Source organism: Salvia miltiorrhiza, chromosome 6 (genome assembly GCF_028751815.1).
Source record: "Salvia miltiorrhiza cultivar Shanhuang (shh) chromosome 6, IMPLAD_Smil_shh, whole genome shotgun sequence".
In the NCBI taxonomy this organism is placed as follows: Eukaryota; Viridiplantae; Streptophyta; class Magnoliopsida; order Lamiales; family Lamiaceae; genus Salvia; species Salvia miltiorrhiza.
In genome coordinates, this window is record NC_080392.1 from 16,600,018 (window position 1) to 16,611,874 (window position 11,857).

The following is an 11,857-nucleotide window of genomic DNA, read 5'->3' on the forward strand; positions in this document are numbered from 1 at the left end:
TATTATCATTATTTCTTTTTGTTGAAGTTGATGGCCTATATGTTCACCTCATGATTAACTACCATTTTAATTGTAATTTATTAACAATTAGTAGTATATATATTACAATATCCAAGTAATCACAAGCCCTCGAACACCCTCTCAACCACCACTCCAGTTGGTGATAATTAAATATTTGTCTTTTAAATTACTTAACAATTAGTAACGTTTCCTTCGCAACTATTATTATTATTATTATTATTATTATTATTATTATTACTTAACAATTAGTAACGTTTCAAGCCATGCAAACAGTTTTCTTCTTCTTCTTCTTTTTTTTTTTGGGGGGGGGGGGGGGGGGGGGAACGAGGAAAACGTCGTTGGCAATAAATCGTATATCTACTTTTTTGCAATAAATCATACTCCTATATACTATAAATATAAATCACACTAGAAAGGGAAGAAAAAAAAAAGGAATATAAGGCCCTTACCGTCTTGCAAGAATTCGAGACAGGGATAGAGTATAAGTAAATAAATTAAAGACAAAAACTTGGGTGCAATTATTGGTTAATAATCAATTATATAATTCTAATTAGGATTTAGTAATTCATAATTAGTAAATGATCCATTATCAGAGTCTAGTAATCTATAATTATCATTTATTATTTCATAACTAGAATTTAATAATTCGATCATAATTTAAATTTAATTAAATTCCTGATGAATTAAAATACACATTACTGTCATTGTACAACCGAATCAATTAGAATATAAATAATTTCGATGGAGTATTTAAGCATGGTCACATGGTTATAATTAATTAGCAGTTTGTTTTGGATTTAGCTAAGTGTTGGTGGCCTATTTTTCATAAATGGCATTCAAACGCTATTACTCCTACGTAGAAGACTAAGTTTGTTACGACTGCGAAGTAATAAATTTCATAATATTAATGTGCTTTAATAGCCTGCACAAATTTGATTGAATATTGGTTATATATTTCAAATTGCAACTCATTAAAATCTATTATGTGTATACCATTTATTTCAAATTAAAAACATTCCAATTTCAGGTAAAGGATACTAATATAGACCCATGATAATTCTTAGTGGGTGTTTGGCCAAGCTTATTTTAAAAAGTTATAAGTTTCAATAACTTATAAGATATTTTAAGAGTTTATAAATTATTAAAGGATTTAGGTAATTGAGTATAAGCTCAAGAGAAAATTTTGTGCTCCTTTTTAAAAAAGCTTATAAATTCATCAAAACATGAAACATCGTCTTAATTAAGTATCCCATAGATTGAATTTATAAAATTGTGTTTAAACTTGTTTGATTATCGATTAAATCGGTCTGTAGATGAGATTTAGTGTCGAGAAATTTATTCTTTTATTAGGTTGTTCATTTTTTAGTATTTGTTTATTTATCAAATTAACTTGATTTGTATATAATTGTAACTTCAATTTTATGGCCGAGTGCAAAATTATTCAACGCATATTAAGATGAACATAATTTTAAGCTTTATATAATTAATCTCAAGATAATCATCACGAGCGTCTGGTGTTTTTTTAAGGGCAAAGGTGCAAAAACCCCCCTATCGTTGTAAGCGGTGCACAAAACACCCCCCATGGTTTTATTAGGTGCTGCCAAACCCTTAATGTTTCAAAATTAGTGCAAATCACCCATTCACCAGACGGAGGAGACAACGCCGTCTCCAGAAATCAAATTTCTCTCTCTCTTTTTTTTTTATTTTTTTTTTCATGTGTCCTAATAGATTCAATTGTCGTAGAGATTTGAGGACCATGGGATCTCCTAATAGATTTGGTAATTAAAAAGAGAAATTAAAAAAATGGACTGTGGGACACATGAAAAAAATAAATAAAAAAAAAAAGAGAGAGAGAAATTTGATTTCTGGAGACGGCGTTGTCTCCTCCGTCTGGTGAATGGGTGATTTGCACTAATTTTGAAACATTAAGGGTTTGACAGCACCTAATAAAACCATGGGGGTGTTTTGTGCACCGCTTACAACGATAGGGGGGTTTTTGCACCTTTGCCCTTTTTTTAACCATTGTCGCAGAGATCGAATAAATTATTATTATACGTTGTACTTTACGGCAATTTCTTTTTAATATAATATTTGAAGGAAAAGGAAAATACGAACAGAAAAGAACAAATTGATCCATAATATATGTAATTGTGTGTATGTGTGAGAAAGTGTGTAGTGATTGTCATTATCAAGTAAACTTATCTGTTTTGGGGTTACCTCAGTTGTACGAGATCAGGACTTGAAAATGATTATACGAGGATAATGACTCCTTTTTATATTTTCAGATAAACGTTACATTATAGGTAAATAAGCATATCTTTTTTTGGAATGCATTTGTTATATACTCACTCTATCCCAATGAAAGCACTGCGCTTCTTTTCGACACGTGATTTAAGGGAAATAAGATTATAATGTAAAAATGTGTTGGGCCACATTATTTATAGTGTAAAATTATTACCAAAAAAGGAAATGCACCACTTCCGTTGGAACGACTCAAAAAGAAATACGCACCGCTTTCGTTGAAACGGAGAGAGTACAAAATACGATCTCTTCAAATAAAGTTTAGGAAGTAATCAGTCACGAGATAGGTTAGATACCTTGAGAGCAAAACACCGACAAAAATATTCTCGATAGGACAATATTTTCAAATTTTTGAGTTTTATAAAGGGGTATTGACCTATAAATATTTGAATTTTTTCTATTTTTTGATTTTGCACCCCAATTTTAAAATCTGCCTATAAATACCTAAAATTTGTATTTTTTCTAATTTTGCATCCGACGAATTTTACCATCAAATCGTTGCTGACATAGCTGCTGAATTGAGAAGAAAGTTTGAAGTGTATAATGAAGCAGATAATTTTATTGTCAATGTGGGATATATAACATGTAATTATATGATCTAGGATGTCAATCCGGCTACCATGTTGGCAACGATTTAGGGATAAAAATTCGTCGGGTGTAAAATAAAAAAGAATACAAAGTTTAAATATTTATAGGCATATTTTAAAATTGGGGTGCAAAACCATGGGGAAGAGTTTCAATATTTACAGGCCAATACCTTTTTATAAAAGACAATTTCTTATAATTTGATTTGGTGATGGGGTTTTATTTTCTAAATTTTGAGTTTTATAAAAGACAGTTCCTTATAATTTGATTTGGTGATGAGGCTATGTTTTTTAATTTTTGATTTTTATAGTAAAAGACAATTCATTATAATTTGATTTGGTGATGAGATTATTATATAATGACTCACACAAAATACAAATACAAATAATCTCACGATTTCAAAAAATAAAACTAAAAATATTGTTTGATAGGGGCTTAAGCCCCGCCGACTCCACTTGAGCCTGCCCTGGTTACATTTATAATTATATAAGTTGAGTTATTATAGTCCCCAAGGGGACACCAAGCGGTGCGACCTCCTGTGTGTGAACAGTGAGGTCCCGGGTTCAAACCCCACTGCTCCCCCTCCCCAACTCCCCCAAGTCAAAAAAAAAAAGTTGAGTTATTATACAAATTAAATTAATGGTATAAAATATATTTCGATGAAACACTATGAAGTCGCTGTACATTATAAATTTGCTGTAAAAAAAATGAAGAATTCAAAATGGAATTTTTCGTGATTTGTGGAATTAATTCCAGCTTTGAATTATAAATTCATTCAAGAAAGTGATGAATTCACCGTAAATCTAGACGATCTAAGAGTTAAAAATAATTCTATTTTATATTATGTATACATGTACTCATTTGAACCATTTGTTTATAGCCCTATACTATATATACCTAAAAATACCAAAATCAAATTAAACTATAAAAAATATAAATCAAAACTATTAAGAAAAGTTATAAATTAAAAGTGGTAATGTATCTTAACAAATAAAGGGTGTAATGAACTTTTTTAAAGGGAACATCTCTAGTTATCTAAAATGGTACTTCTTGTTAATTATTTTTCACAGATAGAGATCACATGCATATATCGAAGAATTAACTTCGTAGTATGTATAAGTTTCAATAAACAAAAGAAGGTAAAAATAATGAGGTGGTCTAGGTACACCGAGGTATACCGTACACTCGGACTGACTTGTATCCAGATCCTAACCCGCATTCTGATTCAAACCCGTATCCTGACTCAAATTATGTAAATGTCACTATTCGGTTATACAAATGACACTGTCTCTAATTGACACTAATCTGTTATACAAATGACACTGCATATAAATGACACTATAACATTGTAAATGACATTGTGTATAATTGACACTATTCAAAAATATAAATGACATTTCATGTAATTGACACTATAAGATTGTAAATGACACTATAATATTAAATAACACTACAACATTAAAGATGACACTATAATATTTTAAAATGTTACATTGTCATTTATATAATTGAATAGTGTCAATTATAAGCTGTGTCATTTGTATAACTGAATAGTATCATTTATATGATTTGAGTTAAAATGCAAATTTGAATTAGCATGCGGATTAGAATCTGAGTATGGATTAATTCGAGCGTACGGTACATCTGAATGTATAAAAAATTTTGTGAAAAATAATAAACCCACCAACATTAATTGATAATTGACAAATATTCACATGCCTCACCCCTAAAGGTAATCTTTAGGGGGGAGGGAATTTATTCCCATTATCTTGATGTGATATTTCTGGATTCTTCGAACTTTTTCGGCACATTTCTTTCCATTCTAATTAATTCTTAGTAGCCAGATTTATTCTTAGGATTCTCTAAGTTCTTTTTATTTTGTTCAGTATCATAGTTATCTTTTATTTAGACCAGTATCATAATTATCTTATTATCACTCCATATATATCTAAATTATTCCACATACTGAGAATAATATTATCTCCATAATTTAAGTAACAAAGCTGAGACATTCAAAAATCCTCATTTGTAAAAAGTCTTGGATTCATTCCGCCTACATGAGAATAATATTATTAAATAAGTTCAAAATTAATTAATTTATCAATGAAAATGTTAGATTGACTTAGATTATTTTTACTTATCCATCTTATCACTCAGAGTAAACACCCCGATATAATATATCGACTAAAATGATGTCAGTAAAATTTGAGCTCATAAATTTTCTTTTCTTTTCTTTTTTTGTTGAAGAGACATTCAGTGTATTTACGATATTTCAATTAAAATTTGGTTATTTCAAATTCAGATCGGTCGCTTGCACGAAAAATAAATTGGAGCTGACGATAATTTGTTAATCAGTTAGCAAACTAATTAAAAGTGTGGAAGAAATTAAACTAGATAGTGATTCTGATTTCACACACTTTTAGTAATCCCTTTTCTGTAAAGAAAAAACTGATTAAGACACTAATTAGAGCAATTTATTTGCTTTCGAAGCAACTGAAGAATTAAGAAAAAGACCGCGCTTGGTCTGTTGTGGGATTTTTCAATTCCCTCTTTTGAAAGTCCCTATGCAATAATAACTAATTAAATATATTGATTTGCTTAATTAAATCTTAATTGTGCCTGTATCGCCACTATGTAAAGACAAATTTCTTGAATTAAAAAATAGGACCCTATAATCATGAGAATGTAAAAACGTACAGGGCTCTTTTTGAGCTAATAAAATAATTGTAGAAACCCTAATGAAAACAAGAATTTGTCCCCCTTTTCTTGGCATAGTGGAGCATTTGTCAAAGGCAAAAGAAAGGGAGAATTAATTCTTATTCTTTGATACCCTTCTCTCCTCCATATCTTTATTTTTGAGGAATAAAGTTCATTTTCAAAGAGTAACATTTTCTAAAAGAGTTCTACACATATATTCCATCTAAGTTTGTATGTGTCAACTATATGTTCAGTTTTTACTATACATCGTCTTGTTTATAAAATATAGATCCCTATTTAATTTTAAGGACAATTGTATAAAATAATACTCCTAGTATATTATATATTTAGAAAAATATTTTAAAATACTATAAGAAAATACTATTTTCATCTCATAAAAATAGCCCTATTTTATCATTTTGAAACTGCCACAAAAAATTGTCCTATTCAATTTATAGACACTAATCACAACAAATTAATACTCCATTCGTCCACGAAATGAGTACTTATGTTTTCTTTTTAGTCCGTCCATGAAATGAGTATCAATTTCCCTTTTAAGTGGACCCACACAGTTCTTTAATTAATACCCTCAAAACGTGGGACCCTTATTTCACTAACACCGCACTCAATAGATTTTTTAAAACTCGTGCCGTCTCTGAATGGGTACTCATTTCATGAACGGGGGGAGTACATGTTAGGGACAATCATGTTTTGTGTCCTCATCAACTTTAAGCACTTTCTACAAAATAGGATTAATATCCTGAAAATATAAGAACTATCACCGAACTTGCATTTTGCACATGATCTTAAAAATAGCTCTACAATACATCACATTTTGATTTAATTGCAATTTGCACACGACGAAAGTTCCGATTACAAATAATTTTGACCGGCCATGACATGGACATTATCTAACATTACATGGCATGATGCGTGACATTTTTTATAAGTTGGCACGACACGCGTTCAAAACAACGTCGTTTCGATGTTTTCTTCAATTTTAATTAAACTAAGTCTGATTCCCCAATTATACACGCCCTAATTCTAATCAGGTTCTTCAATTTTGCAAAGTAAGTTCTCCACCACCACCACCGTTTTCCCTCATCTCCACCACCACCACCACCACAAAAATCTCCACCACCACCGTTTTCCCTCATTTCCACCACCACCACCATCACCATTTTCCCAAAGAAAATCAAAGACTAAAACTCCCCAATCGTTGGGCAAAGATTTAGAGGGCGGCGTTGGCTTTGGTGGATCTGTTGCAGGGGAATTCAGCTTTGTTTAGGTCACAGAGGTTATCTCGGATCGGGTGGAAATGGAGGCGTACCAGGTGATGAACGCCGCGATCTCTGATGGGGAACACGTAATGCGCGGGGTGAGTGAAGGCTCTAGCAGTGAGATAGAGCGGCAAAGTCTGATCGGAGCTCTTGAGCTAGAGCGTTTGAGTCGACGCGAGGAGGCGGGGTCGTCGTCTGTGAAGATTTGGTGGTCGACGTCTAGGGTTTCGGCGGTGCTGGAGCCGTAGTTGATGAGGAAGTGGTTGGCTGGGAAGAAGGCGCAAGCGGCGGAGACGAGAGAGAGAAGGAAGACGTGGTAGAGAGATAGTATTTTGGTGGTCGCCATTGGAGCAAGCTTCATTTTGGTATTCGCTGTGTTTAGTCTTTAGACTTTTTTGGCAGCATAGTTTTTTTATTTTTTTTATTTAAAAAAGCTTGATAAAGCGACGTCGTTTTACATGACCGTCGGTGCGTCCACATCTGTAAATTTCGGGAGACACGTCGTCTAAGATTTAAGGGATTATCAACGCAATGTGCAAATTGCAATTAAATCAAAAGGTGATGTATTGTGGAGCTATTTTTTAAGGTCGCGTGCACAATGCAAATTCGGTGATAGTTAGTGTATTTTCAGGCTATTAACCTCTACAATATATCTTTAATTTTTATTTTCTCTTCAAAATCCTTAACTTTCAGTTTTTCCATAAAATGTCCCAAATTTTCAACATTTTTCAAAAAATATCTCAAAGTTTTGTTTTCTATTAAAATATCACCAACTTTCAATGTTTTTCAAAAATAAAATAAAATTCCCTCCATATTACCAACGATTACAATGTCTTTCTTTTGTTGTAATTGCAACACCCCAAATATTTTTCAAGTAAAACTTGTCTATAATGTGTCATGTTGAAACTAGGGGTGTGTATTCGATTTTTGTTAAAATCAAATCAAACTAAATTTATATTTGATTTTTTTGAAAAAATCGAACCGAATTGAATTAACCGAATAAATCGAACCGAAAAATCAAAAATTTTAGAATAAAAGCCGAACCAAATCGAATAACCGAAATAATAATAAAAAAAAACCGAAAAAACCGAAGAAAGAAAATGAAAAATAAGAAAAAAATAAAATTAAATTGTATTTAATATCAAAATTATATATATACCTATTTTAATATAAAAATTATATATCAATATGTATATATATTTTTATATATAAAGTATATGTATATATATGTTTATGTTATTATTAAATAAAGGGCTAATTCGCTCTAAATCCTTAAATTATAGTCATTTTCCGTTTTTCCCTCAATCTTTGAACTTCCCACAAAAAACCCCCAACTATTGATTTTTCCTAATTTTCCCATGACGGGTTTTCCGGCCAAATTCGAAGTCGGAATTTTCCTATGTGATATCATTCACTTAATGCGTGGCAATACGTGGCGCCAACGTGTTCTATTAATGCCAAATCACCCTATACGACGTCGTTTTGCCTTGGAAAGTTTTAAAATGAGGTAAGAATATGAACGGTCACCTTGCAAAGACAATACGCAGAAGAGAAGGGAGGAAGTTAAATCAAAGCTGCGCGTTTCTGGGTGATCGGCGACAACGTTCAAAGGGTTTAGGGACGGTCGAAAGACAGTAATGGCAGAAAGGTGTGTCCTTGACGTCAAAATCACGGCAGTCGACAGCAGTTGGTCGAAACACAGTAATGGCAGAAAGGTGTGTCCTCAATACTTCAATTTCTTCCTCTACCATATCTCTTTCACGTCGGAACGGATTGGTCGGCGTCCTCGACGTCAAAATCACGGCAGCCGATGGGCATTTACACATCTTCTATTGATTTTTCTCCAAATAGTATTGTGTGGTGGAGCTGGTGAAATAGCGATTCAACCCTATCAATAACTGCGAATTCTTCAGTTAAAGTAAAAGCACAAGAAATTTTCTTCAATCATTGCAAGATTTCGCAGAATTCGTGAGATTTGTTGAATGAGGGTTGACGTCGTTTTTGCCCTAATTTTAATTGAAGAAGAACAACCAAAAAACGACGTCGTTTATGTACAATAGATACTACGTCGTTTTATTAAGTTTCCGGCGTGTCCATGTCAGTTAATTCCGATTCCACGTGTGATCGAATTTGGCCGGAAAACCCGATCATGGGAAAATTAGGAAAAATCAATAGTTGGGGGGTATTTTGTGGGAAGTTCAAAGATTGAGGGAAAAAAACGGAAAATGACTATAGTTTAAGGATTTAGAGCGAATTAACCCTTGAATAAATATAATTCGATTTTCGATTTTGTTGGATTTTACAGAATAAAACTGAACCGAACTTAACTGAAAATTGAATTCTTTTGAAAAATCAAACCGAAAAAATTGAACCATATTTCAATACTTCGATTTGGATTGATTTGATTATTCGATTTTGATTATTTTGCTCACCCCTAGTTGAAACGAGATGATTCTACTCCTAAAAACTATAGATGTAATTGCAACAAACTACAGTGCGGTGTTCTTACTATTAAAATAAATTAAAATGAAATTGTGATATTTAATATAATTAACCTTAAAAAAATATTATCCATCACTTGTAATTATATATATTTACGAAAACCCCAGCATTATAAAAAAGAAGATAAAAGCCCAACACGTACTCATACTCACACAGTGTATGAATGAGTAGTTGTTAAGAAATAAAGAATTATACATGATCACATGAACATGGAAGAACATGGGATACAGTGGAATTTTGTTGTTTGTTACGCAGCCACCCCCAAAATAATTCTTTCACAAATAATAAATACACATATTATAGTTTTTGGTGCTTGGTCCATGGTTGTTATTAACGGCTTTGAATAAAAAATAAGAATCCAATGGCGATGGGAAACGCCAATCACGATGAATACGCATATTTCTCAATCATGAATGTTCTAATTATATTTTCTTGATTGAGAATATGAATGTGATGATTTGATTAGGTTGGGAGAACAGAAACATTTATTCTCGAATTTATGAAGTTAATATTATAGTGTACAGGCAAATCAGTGGATTCAATAACAGGTTTAAATTTCACTAACCAACCAATGTTTTTTGGATAAAGTTTATTGCACATATGTTAACGATCTGGTCCAATTTGTTACCCCCTCTCATTAACTCTTCTCATTTATGACCCTTTTTTTTTATAAATGTTTTGAGTAAATTTATTTGGATCAAATTGACCCTGATTAATGAGGATAAAATAGTCATAATAAGTTTACCAATATAGGAGAAAGTTCTATGCAGAAATAAATGTTTGCAAAAAAAGGAGAAGCAATCTCAGCCGTTGATCTTATCTAGACTAACGGTCAACGTTCGTTCGTTTAACGTTCAACGAAAATTATTGGTATGTTCAACCGCATATGCTGACATGTTCAGTGTTTCTCTACTTATGTATCATTCTCCATGGAAACCTCCATTCTCTACTTATGTATCATTCTCCATGGAAACCAACCCTATATATATATAGGGGAGAGTTCAATGGAGACCACTCCCCTATATAGAGAATGAAGACCAAATCTGGTTCCTTGATCTAACTTAATCTAATGGTGGTAATTTAATTGATTAATTTTATTAATTTTCATTTATTTTATAATCAAAAGGTTAAGCATGTCATTTTCTATTTAACCCTAATCTCACTATCTCTCTCATTCACGCTCTATCTCTATCTCTCTCTCTCAATCACTCTCCCCCCTCCCCCGCCGCCTCCATCTCTGCTGCTCCGCCGCCTCCCCATCTCTCCTACTGCTCCGCCGCCTCCTCATCTCTCCTGCTGCTGCTCCGCCGCCTTCCTCCCCGCCACCTTCCTAATCGCCTCCATCTTTCCTGCTGTTGCTCCGCCGCCTCCCCAATCTCCCCAAGCCGCGCCAGACCAGCAGCGCCGCTCCCCCACGCCCGTCCCTCTCTCCTCAAAATCGCCATCCCTTCCTGCCTTGGTAATGGTCGTCATCGCAGGTGGAGCCACTGCCACCGCACCCTAGATCCCTAAATCTGCACCATTTTCTTTCGATCTCCGGGATCTCCGGCGACCACCGCCCTCCAGTTGTCGCCGCCTTCTCGCACCAGTTCCAGTCACCACCGTCCATGATCTGCCGCCTCCAATCCCAGATCTACCGCTTACCCTCCATGATCTGCAGCGGCCTCCACGCCCTAATGGAGACCGATCTCCCCTACTGAGTTAAAATAGCGCCGGACAGAGAAATCACCCCCTATTTTCGATTTTGTGAGATGAATTTTACCATTTTGGTGGTTCTGTGCTACAAAATTTTAACTTTTGTATAAATTCTGTTGGTTGATTTCTGCAAAAATAATGGAAAAATTTGGTTGATTAAGGAGTTTGAACCTAATGTTCGTAGAAAATATTAATGAACGTATTAATGTTCGTTGATATGTTCGTAGAAAAATGAATGAACATACTAATGCTGGATGATATGTTCGTAGAAAAACAAATGAACATATTAATGTTCATCGATATGTTCGTAGAAAAACAAATGAACATACTAATGTTCATCAATATGTTCGTCGGAAAACAAATGAACATACTAATGTTCACCTATTATGTTCATTGACGGATCAGGTCCCAGAATTGGAAGAGAGTAATTTTCGGGATTTGTTCAACTAGATGCCATAATTCGTGGATTTGAGTGGACGTTTTTGCCCTTTTTGGATTAAATAAATGTAATTATTTGGATTAAATAAATGTAATTAACCATTATTTAATTACATGAAAAATCAAATCAGGAAATAATCTGGATCATTGATTGGATTGAGTTGAATGGCCTTGATTTGGTCTTCATTATCTATATAAGAAATGGTCTCCATTGAATGCGATCCTATATATATATATATATATATCTATTAAATTAAGTTTAAATTTTGAATTATATATATTACTATTTTATTTAAATAATTTAATATATTTCTAAAAATAGAATGAAAAATTATAAT